This window comes from Prionailurus bengalensis, chromosome A3, assembly GCF_016509475.1.
Source record: "Prionailurus bengalensis isolate Pbe53 chromosome A3, Fcat_Pben_1.1_paternal_pri, whole genome shotgun sequence".
Classification (NCBI taxonomy): domain Eukaryota; kingdom Metazoa; phylum Chordata; class Mammalia; order Carnivora; family Felidae; genus Prionailurus; species Prionailurus bengalensis.
Window position 1 is genome coordinate 55,593,013 of NC_057354.1, and position 16,473 is coordinate 55,609,485.

The 16,473-nt window shown below is 47.0% G+C and overlaps 1 long non-coding RNA gene across 3 annotated transcripts in view; it reads left to right on the forward strand.

The window, feature by feature from the left end:
- Window positions 1-15,967, forward strand: part of LOC122496676 — a 32,094-nt gene extending 16,127 nt beyond the window's left edge. Inside the window, exon 5 of one of the 3 annotated variants that reach the window (XR_006300897.1) lies at window positions 15,150-15,967. This is a non-coding gene — a long non-coding RNA (uncharacterized LOC122496676). Of the gene's footprint in view, window positions 1-1,891; window positions 2,752-9,547; window positions 10,319-15,149 lie in introns of those variants that run through there. The other 2 variants (XR_006300896.1, XR_006300895.1) reach the window with 2 other exon arrangements.
- Window positions 15,968-16,473: the final 506 nt, after the last annotated feature.

Consider the following 16,473-nt stretch of genomic DNA (forward strand, 5'->3'; position numbering starts at 1 on the left):
TTCAGGTGTTTGTGGCATAGAATAAACACCACCCAGAAGGCAGCAATCCTGAGTTACCAGAAGTTCCAGCGTGCAATATAATTTTAGGCAACATTTTCAGCTTCTTCTACAGAGGGGATAGTTAAGTTAGTCATTCAGTTCGCATAAGCAGAATGTTTTACTATTTGAAAAAGAAATCCCGAAGCAACCAGTGTTTGGGACTAATATGGCTGAATTAATTTATTTTTCTTTTTTCTTTTTTTTTTTTAATTTTTTTTTCAACGTTTATTTATTTTTGGGACAGAGAGAGACAGAGCATGAACGGGGGAGGGGCAGAGAGAGAGGGAGACACAGAATCGGAAACAGGCTCCAGGCTCTGAGCCATCAGCCCAGAGCCCGACGCGGGGCTCGAACTCCCGGACCGCGAGATCGTGACCTGGCTGAAGTCGGACGCTTAACCGACTGCGCCACCCAGGCGCCCCAAGAATTAATTTATTTTTCTAAGGTCATGTAGATCGAGCTTCAATCTGCTGGTGTCTTTATTTCGGCAAGTCGGTGGAGTGTCCGTTGAGTGGATGTGACAAAGTCCTGTTGTGTTAGATGTTGTGAGCTGGGACTTGACGTGGTATCTGCTGCTTCTGGGGGAGCTTGCAATCCAGCCGGCGAGACCAGACAATTCTTATGAAACAATCAGTGGGGAGCGCAAGGCATTAAATAAAAAGTGTGAACAAGTATGGGACAGGAATCGAGAGGAGAGAGGGAGACAGAGTGGACTAGACTGTTTCCGCAAGGCTGGAGGCCACAGGGGATAGGCTGGAGGGATTTGTATAGGTTAAGGGGGAGAGATGGTTTATCGGGCTGGGATTTAGCAAGAGAAAAGCCACTGCTGGCAAGAAACATAAATTGAACATCCACATGCCAGGTATTTCTTAAAAAGAACTAAGATCTAGGGGCGCCTGGGTGGCTCAGTCGGTTAAGTGTCCGACTTCAGCTCAGGTCACGATCTCACGGTCCGTGAATTCGAGCCCCGCGTGGGGCTCTGGGCTGATGGCCCAGAGCCTGGAGCCTGCTTCCGGTTCTGTGTCTCCCTCTCTCTCTGCCCCTCCCCCGTTCATGCTCTGTCTCTGTCTCAAAAATAAATAGATGTTAAAAAAAAAATTAAAAAAAAAAAAAGAACTAAGGTCTTTACGTTCACGAGCTAATTCTAATAATAACCGCAAGACAAGGTATTTTAGCCCCGATTTTGGGCATGAGCAGGATGACTTTTAAAGATACTAAAAAATTTGCTCAAGATCACCTTGAAGGAAGCTGCTAACCTAGGATTGCCTTGGGTACAGCAAAGAGGTCTGCCTGTTTATTTCCCTGGCTTCAGATTAGAGCAGGAGGCACTCCGGTCAATTGCGTTTTGCACGTCCTGGCACAAGGAGTGAAGACATGGATGGGAAAACTTAGGGGTGAAAACAAAACACATCTGGATGTTTGCTGAGCTTCGGAGCCCAAGAAGAAGGGGGAGGATTGCGCATGCTGGAGGTAGCTGCAGTGATGGCCACCCTGGACATCATGCGACCCCCCCACCCCCAACAGCTCCCATGTAGCGGGGGAGCTGGGGGTGGGGAGGAGGGAGGTCTTCTTCCTCCACTCAAAGACAGAGTCTGCACATAGGTTCTGCTGCCCTGGGACAGGCCTCAGAAAGTTTTCTACTCGGAAAGGAGTTGAAAAACATGTGGCAGATGGCAACTTTCCCCTAAATCTGTCCTCCTTTTCTCCCTGGACGTGAAGTCATTCAACTAGAGACCCTACTTCCCACCCTCCCTTTCTGGACGTCAGACGAAGTTGTTGCCTATGAAATGTGAACAGAAGTGATGTGTGCAACTTCTGTTTTCAGCTCCTAATTGGAACTCATTCTTCCTAGGCTTCCTTTCTTCCTCCCTTCCGGTGGGCTGGAACCCGGATGCGCTGGCCGCCCCATTAAACCAAGCACAGTGCCCTGCAGGATGGGGGGCAACAAGAGGGAAGGATCTGGATCTCTCCATCACTGTGTGAAACAGAACATTCTGCCAGCCTGCACTGTCCAACTCGAGAGCGTGAAAGGGAAAGCAATTCGATCCTGGGAGCCACTGTGTTTTGTTGTCTGTTTCACAGAAGAGCTGAGGTTTTTACCCTGAATAATGCAGAACATTTCTGGGCTGGGAAGCAGAGAATTGATTTCAGGTCATTATCTTGTCTTCCCTCATTTTTTTCCTTCTTTCCTTCATTCCAAAAATATTACCGAGCACCAACTCTGTACCAGCCATGCTAAAGTAACAAAAGAGTCATGCTCCTATCCTGCCGGCACCTCCCTTCTAGCAGGGAAGAGAGACACAGCAGGTAGACAGACATAAAATTGAAGCACCTGCCGACTGGAGTATGTGTTGCGAAGAACATAAACGTCCAGATGCATGGGCGAGAGAAAGCCACTGTAGCCAGCATCGTCAGAGGAAGCCTCCACGAGGAGGTGATGTTTCAGCCGAGCCCTAAAGGAAGACAAGAAATAGGTGTGCAGAAAGTGGGGACACACCCTTCCAAGCGGACGAGAGCGTGTGCCGAGGCCCCACACGAGGAAGAACTTATTGAGCACAGGGAACTGGAGACAGGAATGAAGAGTGGAGAGAGACACATTCCAATTGGCAATATGGCTGGGGGCTGGTATACCAGTGGCTTTTGAAGGGTTTCAACAAGGGTGTGTTGCGGGAGACAGAGAGAGAGTGCACTCGCTCCGTTATTAAGATCGCTTTTACTACTTTATAGACAAAGTACTGTGGAAAGGTAAGAATTTCTGCAGCTGGCATAACCTCTAGTGGTCCTAGCAGTGAAGGATGAGATGGGTCATAAAAGTCGCAGGGGCGGGGCGCCTGGGTGGCTCAGTCGGTTGGGCGGCCGACTTCGGCTCAGGTCACGATCTCGAGGTCCGTGAGTTCGAGCCCCGCGTCGGGCTCTGGGCTGATGGCTCAGAGCCTGGAGCCTGCTTCGGATTCCGTGTCTCCCTCCTTCTCTGCCCCTCCCCCGTTCATGCTCTGTGTCTCTCTGTCTCAAAAATAAGTAAAACGTTAAAAAAAAAAATTAAAAGTCGCAGGGGCACCTGGGAGGATCAATCAGTTAAATGTCCAACTTTTGGTTTTGGCTCAGGTCACGATCTCCCAGTTCGCGGGTTCGAGCACCGCATAGGGCTCTGTGCTGACAGTGTAAAGCCTGCTTGGGATTCTCTCTTTCCCCCTCTCTCTGCCCCTCCCCTACTCTCACCCTCTCTCTCTCTCAAAATAAATAAACTTAAAAAAAATGTTACATTCACGTAGATGAAAAATGCAGCATAGGGGATATTTTAAAAATCACAGAATTTCTCTATCCATATAATATTTGAATTCAGTTAAAATAAATACAGGGGCACCTGGCTGGCTCAGCCAGTAGAGCATGTGCGTCTTGATTTCGGGGTCATGAGTTGCAGCCGCACGTTAAGTGTGGAGCCTGTTTAAAAAACAAAGTAAGTACAAGCCAGTAGTTTTAAACAGGAAGTTGGAAGAGGGTTTTGTAAGCAACGTGTTGTCAACTTCACACAGGCTGCGAAATGCTGGTTCAGACTTTAGAGGTGTCGGCATCTTGTCGACATGTGTAGTTTAGGGGTGTGGCTGAGGTTGTTGAAAAAGGGGTCTCTCCAGAGACACTGTGCACTGCCATTTCTGGGGCTTGTAGGGGTTGTTGCCGTGGTGGGGCTTCTGGAAGCTTCTCAGGGCCCTGGCCTTTGGAATTTCTACTCCTGGTTTGGAGACAGTGAAGAAGGAAATGGGCACATTTTCATTTATAAAACTTCTCAGGCTATTAAAGCTACCTGTTTTTTTCTCAAGCAAGTGAGGGCTGTATTTAAGAACCATCGTTTCCTTCAAGTATTAATTTTTCTGAGTGAGATTTTGCCTCTTAAAGAGCAATATCCTGACTCCTTTTGAAATAGCTATTCACAGGCAAGTTCTTTCAGGAAGGAAATGATACAGTTCCCAGACTTGCAGATGTCAATGCAGTTATTATTGGGGTGTTCTTTCTAAGGTTTTGTGTTTCCCCAGCCTTGCTGAGATGTAACTGACATCTAACGTTGTGTAAATTCAGGTGTCCGGGGCCTGGATTAGACACACTTACATCTTGCACATTTCTAATTTTTTAACCGTTGTCTTCAGAAATAGGACATTGTTGTTTATCTTTTTTTTTTTTTTTGGACAGATGAGTGATATCAGGGTCTGAGGTAGACCAAATTAAGGATATTGTGAGATGCTAATTTGTTGGTGAGGTTTTGTTTTTTTTTTTTTTTTTTTTTTTGCATATCTAAGAAATCTAACAAGAAAAGAAGTCCAAGTTTCAGCTTCTGCACATCAGGAAATGGTTAGTGTGGCCCAGTCTCGCCTTACAGACCTGCTGGGGAGGAAAACCTTCCTTTCTCTTCCCTTCCCCCCATCTCGTTCCATCTCTTACCCCAAAGGATTCTCCGAGGGAACCGGGGTACGCTTGACTGCCCCTGGAGAATGGCCGCCCTCTGTACAGCTGCTCCCGGGAATCAGCCTTGGAACAGGGCTCTCCTGGGGGCAGGAGGAGGGAAGCGGGGTCAAACATAGCTGGATTTCCTATGGCCAGGCTTCCTTGCATGCTCTTTCTTCCTCTGCTCCAAAAAAAAAAAAAGCCCCTGGAAGAGGCCTGGGGAGTCAGATCAAATGTACTGGCCCAGAGCCAAGGCTTGACTTGTCCCAGCCTGAGTCTCCGACCAGGGACTCCACGTTCTCAAGTCTTCATTTCTGTCCCGTTGAAACTGATAGGGAAGGTTAATGAGATTAACATGGCCAAACACTGTAGGCTTCTGAGAAGGAGCCAGATACGTGCCGGCCGCTGCGGAAAATACTGGCGGGGCCATTCTTCTTGGGGACATTTTACTGGACTCTCCTCTAGTAAAACTTGATTGTTTTTATCAGACAATTCAAAAGTAGTGTGTATTCAGGGCTAGTCACACCAGTGGCTACTCAGTAAATGCCTGCTGGGTCCACGCATGAGTGAGTGCCTTATTTTATTGTATTTCGCTTCTGACCTTTTCACCAACTTGGCCCATCCCTGGCCACCTTTCCAAATATACAGCGATTAATATTTTCTAGGATAGGTCCTTTTATTCAGAAGAGCCATTGGGTCTGTGATGAAATGTGCTAAAACGAAGAAAGAGTCAAGGACAAACCCCAAACCCTGTATGGGGCAGAAAGAGGAACTCTCTCTGTGGTTGGAGATTTTCTGAATAAAATGTTCCCGACAAAGGTGGAGAAGATGGAAGTGTTTGTGTGTCTGTGTGTGCGTGTGTTTATGAGTATTTTTAAACACGAACTAGAAGCGAAAGGGCGGAGAAGGAGGAAGAAATTTTGGTAAATCTATAAAGTCCCCACAATTTATGAGAGTTTAAAAGGCAATTTCTTTTTAAGGGGCAAATTCCTAATTTCCCACATAAAAGTATGGGAATTGAATGGTAAATCCTTCTGTGGCGACAAGACCCCTGAAAAGAGGTATGAAAAAGAGTTACTGTTCCTTTTCCATTCATGTGTCTTGAAAGCCCGTGGATGCGAAACTGCCCTGCCAACACACAGCCCGGGGTTTCAAAGCTGCCCGGATGACTTTTCAGAAATGATCTATTGTGACGCTTTGTTTTGTCCGGGTTGCCCTCGTTTTGTTCTGCTTGGGCTGTATCACTCTTCTGCCGCTGCCATGAATCCACTCTGTCTGCTCCTCCCCATTCAGAGGTACTTTCACCCCCTGCCCCGCAAGGGGAGTCCGGGGACAAGTGGCTGAAAGGCTCAGCATTGCTGCTGTGGAGAGAGGGACCGAGGCGGAGAGGCCAGGGGTGGGGGCGGGGAAGGAGCAGGTGGGGGGGGGGTGCTGGGTGCAGAGACTCACCTGGGTAGTTAGGGTGTCGGGGAAGAAAAAGGACAGGGAGCTGGGTGGGGGAGGGGGAGGGACGGGAGCGCGCAACGCAACGTGCACGGGCTTTTATCCTCTGCCTGCCCGGAGGCTGGCTGAGCACCTTGGAAAAAACCTTTCCTTACTTACACTTGAGCTGAAGGAAGGGCTGAGCTGCTTGGGTGCGGCACGGGCACCAGGAATGGGGGCCCCCCCGCATAGCCTGCGGATGAAACCCCGCCCTTAATTTTCAGTTTTGAATCGGGTAACTTACCTGCGGTTACATACATGAGCTCCCTGGAGCTCGGGTGTGGTCGGACTGGAATAAAATGACAAACGATACAGTGGTTTGTAAAGCAGACCATTACATCTGAAATTTGTTGTTTGGGGAGTGACTCAGATGTGGTTGCCATCCTCTTGGAAATATCATTGGTTTTCAATTATATTCTAAATAGGGAAGATGCTTCTTTTTTACTTCTCTGTCCTACACATCACTCGCTTTTTTAAGGAGATTTTTTTAAAGTTTATTTTTATTTATTTTGAGGGGGGTGGGCAGAGGGAGAGGGTGAGAGAGAATCCCAAGCAGTCCCTGCGCTTTCTGCTCTGAGTGACCGCTGCGAGATCACGACCTGAGCTGAGAACAAGAGTCTGATGCTTAAAGGACGGAACCACCTAGGTGCCCCGCATCACTTACTTTTTTAAAAAAATTTTTTCCCAACGTTTATGTTTGAGAGACAGAGGGAGACTGAGCACGAGCAGGGAGGGCAGAGAGAGAGGGAGACACAGAATCCAAAGCAGGCTCCAGGCTCTGAGCGGTCAGCACAGAGCCGGACGTGGGGCTCGAACCTATGAACTGTGAGATCACGACCTGAGCCAAAGTCCGGGTGTTTCACTGATTGAGCCACCCAGCCCCCGCACCCGCGTCACTTACTTTTAAGTGCAAGAGGGCTGCTCAAAAGTCCCAAAGGGTCCCGTGATAGGCTGGGTTATAAATTAGTAACAAACATCCGCCGAATACCACAGTAGCTTACCACATTAGTTTTGTTGATCTCTGTACACATCCAGCAGGGGGCAGCAGGGAGCTCTGGTCATCACGGCTGTTCAGGCATGTGGTGCAATAGAGGGTCAGTCTCTGCTTGTGCATCCATGATCTCCGTGGACAGAAGAAGGTACCTCTCAAGGCTCTCACACCGGCAATTAAACGTCTGACCCAGATGGTGCTTTCCCTGACAACTAAGTCCAATGGCTGCACCCTGTTGCTGGGGCCAGGAGGCTCCCTCGCTGGGGTGCAGGAGAAGGTGGAGAACCAGCCATCTGCCGGAACACGTTCTTAGGAATAAGCAGAGGGCTGCCTAAAAAGAAAGAAAGAAAGAAAGAAAGAAAGCAAGAAAGAAAGCAAGAAAGAAAAACAAAGAAGGACAGCAAGCCATTTTCAAAACTTTAACCGAATGTCAAAAAACCGAATGGCACATGTTTTGACCACAATATGATTAGCCCTAGCCTCTACTGTCTGAGCTGTGTGACCTCAGGCAGATTACCTAACTTACCAGGCCTCCCTCCATTCCATCACTGATAAAGTGAATCGGTGGGTTTGATCACTGGTTCTCTAACCTGAGTGAGCTTTAGATCACCAGGGTCTTATTAAAGCATTCGTGATGGGACCTCACCCCCCACCGTCTCTGATTCAGCCAGCCTGGGGGTGGGCCCAAGACTTCGGATTACTAACAAGTTGCCCGGCGATGTTGATGCTTCTGGTCCAAGGATCACATTCTGAGCTGGTCTCCAGGTGAACTCTAGAGTCTGATGCAGCTGAGAAATTTAATCTTTCCTATAGGGAACGGGGTAGAATTAGTCGAGGAGTTGCCTAAGAGCTGCAATAAAGCTTTCATGTTGAAATTTGACCGGAAAAGGATTCACCGGAGCGTCACCAACCCCTAACCTTTTGTGAGAGCACATTTGCATGTTGGGTTGACACATAGAGCTTAAAGACACATCTCAATTACAAGATGTGGTCCAGACAGCTGCCCTTGTGGGGACAGAGGCGGCCACTCAACTCTGAGCAATTACTTAAAATTAGACTTGTCAAATTTGTTTAGGGTGACCAGGCAAGTACATACATTGACCTAATGTCACTCTTCCTAGGGAGACGTTGTAATGATTTTGTATATCAGTCAAACTATTCAAATACTAACGCCGCCTTCATGCCGTAATCAACATTCTGGTCAGATGTCATCTTTAGAAGCCCTTGGGGATTTGCATCGCTTAATTATTCTTCAATACCCAAACCAAGCATTCTTTAATTGGTGTAAATTGAACGGTGTTCCAGTGCAAACAAGGAGAGGGCACACTGATCAATGATTCCATGCATGTCTATTGGAAAGCCATTGCCATTAGATCAAATCACAAACCTCAACTCCATTTGCTTCAGTGGGAGCACTAGCTCATGGAACCAGCAAATACTATTTCTACTTACGTGGTCACGATTGACACGCACGGGGTCTGTTGTGAATCCGAAAGGTCTCACCTTTCAGGGAAAGGGTTAAAAAATCCATCCCAGAGGTACTTTCTGTTCCAATGTCAAAAACTGCCTTTTGCTGAGAATTCAACTAGAAACAGTGTTTCTATCCTCCTATCATTTGGTGTCTGTCTCTTTCTTTCTCTTTCTCTTTCTTTCTCTTTCTCCTTCTCTTTCTCTTCCTCTTCCTCTTCCTCTTCCTCTTTCTCTTTCTTTTTCTTTCTCTTTCTTTCTCTTTCTCCTTCTCTTTCTCTTTCTCTTTCTCAATTGGACATGATATGAAATTTTCGTTAATTTGTCAAGCCATTCTCTCCCATGATATACTTTTTGTTGTTGTTGCTTCTCCTGAGAGTGTGTGATTCACCCCATCCTACGTCGGGCTGTGGCCGGGTAACCAGAAACAGGTGTTCCCTTCTACTTTTAATATGACTGAAAAAAACCCTCCAGGAACTGTACATAAGAAGCCCAGGAAAAATCCTCATAAATGTGTCGGGGCCACTTTTCATTCTTGTCCCTTTGTATCAACTCTCTCCAATCATTCTTTGTTGCTGGGGTGGGAAGAAAAGGAAGCCACAGGACCGTCACACGCCCCTGGCTCAGATCTGCCAGTCTCCCGCTCCCTCAGCTCAGAAAACCGCGCTGGTACTCGAAGTGTGGTGTCCATGTGAGTTCGTTTCTAGTCTATGTTTTTAGTCTAGTTTTTGACAAAATGCGCTGGTTCTTAGGCGGGGAGTCTTTCAGGTTGATTTAAGTTTGACTTTCAGAGCGGTCCAGGGTTGGATGCTTCCAATGGAGTAGGGGTGGGGTGGGGAGTAGAGAGGTGTCAGCTTCCTTGACGATCTTTGTTCAATTGCTTAGATATAAAGAGGGACTTCTGGTGGGTAAGCTTGTTGGGGTAGCGTGTCTCCATGTCGGGTGCTGTCATTTACACGCATCCTGACAGAGAGTATATGGCTTCGTTTCTAGCAATCTAGCCAGAAGTTTTGAGGACCTCGGTGCAGACGTTATGAGGGTGACTTAGAGTCCGGGGCTTCACCAATCGAGCCCTGCTGGAAGCATGCAGACAGGGTGACATCTGATGGCCATCTTCCTGTGCCTTGGTAGGTGTCACGGACCAGAACATCACCCTTAAAATAAAAGCGCATCTGTGCCGGGAAGCCAGAGGAGATCAGCGTTTCTTTATTTGGATCAGTGTTGAGAGCGAAAGAGCAGACTTGAAAATGGGCGGCGGAAGCGATCTACCCCCCAACTGTTTTGAGGGACCCCTCGGAATCTGCCGTGATGTGGTTCCCCACCCTCCCTGTGTCATTTTTACCACCCTTCCTCCTACAGACACAGTTGCCTGGCTTTCTGCAGCCCCGAGACTGTCAAATATGACCTGAGAGCAAGGTTCCGGTCCTGGCGGCTCGTTTAGAAGACGTGTGACCTTTCTGGGTTTCGATTTCATCACCCGCAGAAAGAGGGGGTCGGACTAGGTGGACTCTAACATCCCTTGGGGATATAACAGCTGAAGAGCTATTTTCTCCGGTACCAACGCCCGTGGAAGCCAAGGGAAAGGAGCCCATGCTGCCTTTCTTTGGAGTCCTTGGTCTGGGCTCTCATGCATGGACATGGCCATCAGGTGGCCTGGAATCACATTTACAATGGAGACTCTGGTTCAGTAAGTCCAGGGCGGGGGCTGAGACATTTGCTTTTCTGACAGCTGTCAGATGAGGCAGCAACTTGGGACAGTGAGGCCTCGGGCAGTAGGCTAAGTGGAGCGCCGGGGTTGGTGTGGTTTCCTCAGCGCTGGGTGTCCACACAGCCCCAGTTCGTTGCTGTTCGGTGTTTGAACAAATTCATGCCGGGATAGGGGGGAGCATTGGAGAGCAGGGTAAGCCACGGACAGCTGATCCTGTGCTCAGGTCTCGTCGTCACCATCTCCCATATTACTTCATTTTTGTCTTTTTTTTTTTCTTTTTAAAGATTTTTTTTTTTGCTTTTGTTTTTAAGCAGTCTCTACATCCAGCGCAGGGGTCGAACTCACAACCCTGAGATCAAGAGTCGCACGCTCTACACTGAGCCAGCCAGGAAGCAGGAGGGAGGCAGAGACTTAGGGCAGGCACGGGGTGGGAAGAAGCAGGTATCTCTGCTTCACGTCTGGCTCCTGATTCATCATTTGGAGACCATAGCTCTCAAGCACATACTCTTTCATGCTTTCTTTCCTCCCCCTGTTGGTTCCTCTTTCATGTCCATTTCAACCACAGCCAATTATTTAGAGGGAGTGCAGGGTTCTGCACAGCGTGACTGCGGCTCAAAACATCACCGTTTTGTGGCGGGAGCTCTGGGCTGGGAGGCAAAATATATGGGTGATATTCTGGCTGGCCCACTGACGAGGGCAGTGAATGACGATCCATCAAATGCTCTGAGCTCTGAAGTAGGAAGGACCCTTCCAGCCTAACTGTTCACAGGACATAATGTTTGTGAAGGTCTTATTCCACATGTAGGTTAATGTGAGTTTGAGTTTTTACTCTGCTGTCCCAGGGATAGTCCTCTCTGGGGGCCAGAGATCCTGCCCCAGGCTTCTCTTGCCACCCTGGGCTCTCTTGGGTATGAACTTAGAGAAGCAAGTTCTCTCCCGCTTCCCTCTCTGTCTCCCTCCCTGCCTCCTTCCCTCTCTTTCTGCTTTTTTTTTTTTTAAGTTTATTGATTTATTTTGAGAGAGAGAGAGGTCATGAGTGGGGGAGGGACAGAGAGAAAGAAGAAAGAGAATCCCAAGCGGGCTCTGCACTGTCAGTGCAGAGCCTGATGCGGGGCTCGATCTCACGCACCGTGAGATCATGACCTGAGCCGAAGTCGGATGCTTAACTGACTGAGCCACCCAGGCGCCCTGGAAATGTTGGTTTTTTGCATGTAATCTATTCTGAGCACACACATTCCCCGAACTTTACTGGTAAGAATCAACTTGGGCTCTTGAGAAGCTCCACCATTTCCAGGCAGTTTCCCTGAGTCAGCGGGTCCCGGAGGGGGCAGGGGGCAGTGAGAATCAATCCTCCCGTCCTGTTCTCCTTTTCTCTGTCTTTTCAAAGACTTCCAATTGGTTCTTATTTTCAGAGAGGTTTAGGAAAGAGTGTTTGGTGCAAGGTTCCTGGTGTGGCTGCATTTTGGGTCACCTGGGAAAAGTCCCGATGTCTGGGTGACACTCCAGATCAGAAAGGCTGGGGATAGGACCCTGCATCAGTAATGTTTAATATCCCCCCAGGGCATTCCCAGGTGAAGTCTGGGTTCAGAAGCTCTGGCTCCATTTCTGACTGACTCACATAGCCCAAGGAAGAAGTCGGGGGAGCCCATCACCTCGTTTGTAGGCCAGTGATTCCCTAACGTGACCACACATTAGAACCGTGCAGGCACCTTTTGAAACTCCTGATGCCTAGGTCACGCTTTATACCAATCAAGTCAGAATGTCTGGGGGTGGGAGCCCGGCATCAGGATGTTTTAAAGATCCCGGGTGATCCCCCTGTGCAGCAGAGCCCAGATTCTATGTGGATGCAAGTTTCGGTGATGAACCATGTGGCCCAGACCTTCAGCTTCGCTGCTACTGAGGATAGGCTGCCTTTCCCCCTTGGTCTTGAAGCACCCCCAAATCTGCTGGGGAGTTCTGTCCCATCTTCACAGGGACTTCCTAGCAGCGGACCCCGTTAGCACCAAGCAGGAGGAGCCTCTGCCTAAGCGTGTAGCATTTCTTCCTCTCCTGTAGACAACCACCTGCTGACCTAGGAGAGGGACTTTTCTTAGTATACAGTGTGCTGCTGAATTAGGGTGAAAGTCACATGACGTGGTAAGTTTTCATGGGCACAGCCACTTTAGTTGATGTACCTACTATCTATGCCTGCTTTGGCATTCTAACGCCGTGAGTCGTCATGACAGAGCCAAAAGCCTGCAAGGACTAAAACACTCACGATATTTTGGGGCATCTTTGTCATAACCCCGTGTATGGAAATTCTGACGTTTCAACATAGTTTATTATTTTTTTCATGACATAACTTATAAGCCCAGCTAGATGAACGCATAGGATGGAAAAGCTATGAAAATTTGGAAACAGAAGAGTAGTGAGGGGACACTTGCCCTTCCCCTAGTGAGGGAGATAGTACATATGTCATGGAGCTGTATTTACTAAAGGATGTGGTGCGGGTGCAGATATAAGCAGGTCAATGGAAAAGACCAGAAGTTGAGATCGAGGTGGCGTTTCAGGCCGCTCAGGAGGAGAGAGATTCGTCTGTAGAAGGCGTTAGACACGTTTCATTGAGACTGGCCGTGTAGAAATCAGGAAGCTGGGGGGCGCCTGGGTGGCTCAGTCGGTTGAGCGTCCGACTTTGGCTCAGGTCATGATCTCACGTCATGATCTCACCGCTTGTGAGTTCGAGACCCGCGTCGGGTTCTGTGCTGACAGCTCAGAGCCTGGAGCCTGCTTTAGATTCTGTGTCTCCCTCTCTCTCAGCCTCACCCCCACTCGTACTCAGTGTCTCTCTCTCTCTCTCTCTCAAAAATAAACATTAAAAAAAGAAATCATGAAGCTGGATCTCCTTCTACTCCTTTGAAATACATTCCAGAGGAATAAAATATTTAAATGTGGGGCGCCTGGGTGGCGCAGTCGGTTAAGCGTCCGACTTCAGCCAGGTCACGATCTCGCGGTCCGTGAGTTCGAGCCCCGCGTCGGGCTCTGGGCTGATGGCTCAGAGCCTGGAGCCTGTTTCTGATTCTGTGTCTCCCTCTCTCTCTGCCCCTCCCCCGTTCATGCTCTGTCTCTCTCTGTCCCCCAAAAAATAAATAAACGTTGAAAAAAAAATAAAAAAAAATTTAAATGTATAGAAAAAATAGAAAAGTATCAGAAAATAACACATTGGTGACTACCTTAGTAAGTGTGTAGTAGAAAACTTCTTCTAAGCTTAACAGAAAAGAGGCAATAGAAAGCAAAAAACTGATTAACTTGGCTAAAATGTAAAATTTTTATACTAGAAAAGTAATGCAAGAAAAGCTTTAAAGATAGAGCGGAATTAACCTCAGAAAAGTACTTTTTGTTATAGACAAATGGTTAATATCTCTAAGCGTAAAAAAATGAATGAGAAGCTGAAAAGGACAGAATAAATAAGGGGGAAATATACAAACTGGTAATAATGCAGTGAATGCAAATGGCCAGTGAGCATGATACTGTTCACCTTTGCAAATGATTAATGTCAATGCAACATTAGTTTAAATAAGATATCTTTTTTGTTGTTGTTTCTTTCATTGACGAAGATGAAAAAAAATCAAGATTCCACCGTGATGGTAAGGGTGTGGGGGAAAAAGGCTTTGCAATACATTCTTGGGTTCAGTATTTTTGGAGGGAAGCTTATGGTACAGATCACATTTATAGATGCAAATACCTTTTGTAAATACTGTCATCAACCTGACATCTTGGGCATTTAGTTTATAGAAAACCAACATAAAGATGTTCCTTGTGGACCCGATGAGTAAAAATTAGCGCCGTAAACAACAGAAATAGAAAAAAAAAGATGGTCTCCGCTGCAGTGAAGAGCTGGAAACCGTCTCAGTTCTCATCAGCAGGTTTTAATTTTATTTATTTTATTAAAAAAATTTTAAAGATTTTTATATTAATTCCATTCAGTTAACATATCGTGTAATATTAGCTTCAGGTGCACAATATAGTGATTCAACACTTCCATACATCACCCTGTGCTTATCAAGTAGGTTTTTTTAGCCCATTTTATGGAAGTTGACACGTAAAATCTGTGCATATTTAATGTATACAACTTGGTGAATTTGAGGATAAATGTAGACCCATGAGACCATCACTGACAGGATCATAGCCACAGCCACCACCTCCCAAAGTTTCTTTCTGCATTATTACCACTATTATTTTATTTTTTTGTGGTAAGATCACTTAGCACGATATCTACCCTCTTAGCAAGTTTTCAGTGTATAATAGCCAAATTCTGGAAAGAGCCTACATGTCCATCAACTGATGAATGGATAAAGAAATTGCGGTTTATATATACAATGGAATACTACTTGGCAATGAGAAAGAATGAAATCCCGCCGTTTGCAGCAACGTGGATGGAACTGGAGGGTATTATGCTAAGTGAAACAAGTCAGGCAGAGAAAGACAGATACCATATGTTTTCACTCATGTGGATCTTGAGGAGCTTAACAGAAGACCATGGGGGAAGGGAAGGGGTAAAAAAAAGTTACAAACAGAGAGGGAGGGAGGCAAACCATAAGAGACTCTTAAATACAGAGAGCAAACTGAGGGTTGATGGGGGGTGGGAGGGAGGGGAGGGTAGGTGATGGGCATTGAGGAGGGCACCTGTTGGGATGAACACTGGGTGTTGTATGAAAACCAATTTGACAACAAATTATGTATAGAAAAAAGAATTGTTAGCTATAGGTCCTGTGTTATACAGTAGATCTCCAGAATTTATGTATCTTGCGGAACTGAAACTTTGCACGCTTAACCATCACCTCCCCATTCCCCGCCCCCCCCCGCACCCCTCCCCCAGTAGGACTTGATAAAATAAGTTGTGATGTATCCATATGATGGTTTTCCAAGGAGCCATTGCAAGAGAGGTAGAGTTTTCAACATTGATATAGATTCTAAGTGCTTTGTTTTTTTTAAGCAAGCTTGTAATTATGTTTGTTTTCCTCTTTTATTAACAAACCCATCTTCTAGCTCCACGAAGGTGCCCGATAATTCACCTCACTGCCTGCCTTGTACAAATGATGGCTGTTCCGTGCCTTTACAAGTTGTGCTTATTCATTTTTACCAGAGATATTACATCTAACATAGAAGACCTGAAACATATAACTCCATGGTTTTGAACCATGGACTTAAGTTTGTGTGTGTGTGTGTTCACACCTGTGTGTGCACAGACACGTATGTTTGTACGCAGGTACATGTGTGCATGCATGTCTTTGTGCCTATGAGTGTCCAGTCCTTGGATAGCCTGTCGCCTAGCTGAGGATGCCAGCTACCCCTCAGCCACACCCCAGCTACCTGGAGAAGTTCTGTTTCTTTTGAAGACAGATTTCGGGGAGTAATAAACCAGGTAAAACCATCAGCTGTCTCTCTGAGGATCGAACCTTTCTACCTGTAGGACTCTTTTATCTGCTGAGTGGAGCAGCATGGGATGTGCAAGCCAAGGGAAAGCACAGATGAGTCTGATAAAATTTGCCATTTGGCATGAAGGTCCGTAATCGTCACTCAGTCCTTTGAAAATTCTTGCCTTCCTTTTTGAGTTCTTCTGGGGTCTTGGCCACCTCTTCCGGTCCTTTGGAATTCCACCTGGTGACTATGGCCCTGCCTGCCCACCTCACTCTCCATTGTGTCTCCTTGCTCCTTCCATCCAGTTGGTCTGGTGTAAAAGGCAACGGTATTTCCAGTTGCGTGGGGTTCTCGGTCCTACTTACAGACACGGGAGAGGTTGATTGAGAGCAGTGACTGCCGATCTTTCCAGTTGCTCATCCTCATCACTAAAATATTTTGAGCATAGACTTCTAATACACGCCTATTGATTGATTGATTGTGCACCTCTACTATTGTCCTCATAGATTGTATACACTACAAAATATACATAAGAGTGAAAATTCAAAATGATGCCATTAATAAAATATAGACGTTCTGATATTTTCTTGCCATGTAGACCCGAGGGGGAAATGGCTTTGCAAGTCTAACTTTAGGGACCTCAAGGGCACTGCAAACTCTTGGCCTCTCATCCAGGGCGAGGCTTCCTTCCCTAGTGATCTGCCTGGTCTAAGCTGCCCACTGGGCTGCTGCAGAGCACAGGACACAAGGTGCTGTTGCAAGGGACTTGAACGATTTTGTCTCTCGGACTTTCTTTCATGCTCTGCCCCCGCCCCCCCTCCCCCCCTTGCAGGTTTTCCCCTGCTCTTTAAGCCACACTGTATTCTCTTTCGTGTGCTCGGTTTCTCGGTTAACTCATACTTGGCCAACCCACTCCTAAGCCAAGCAGGCAATTCCAGCCCTGCCCTCCTCT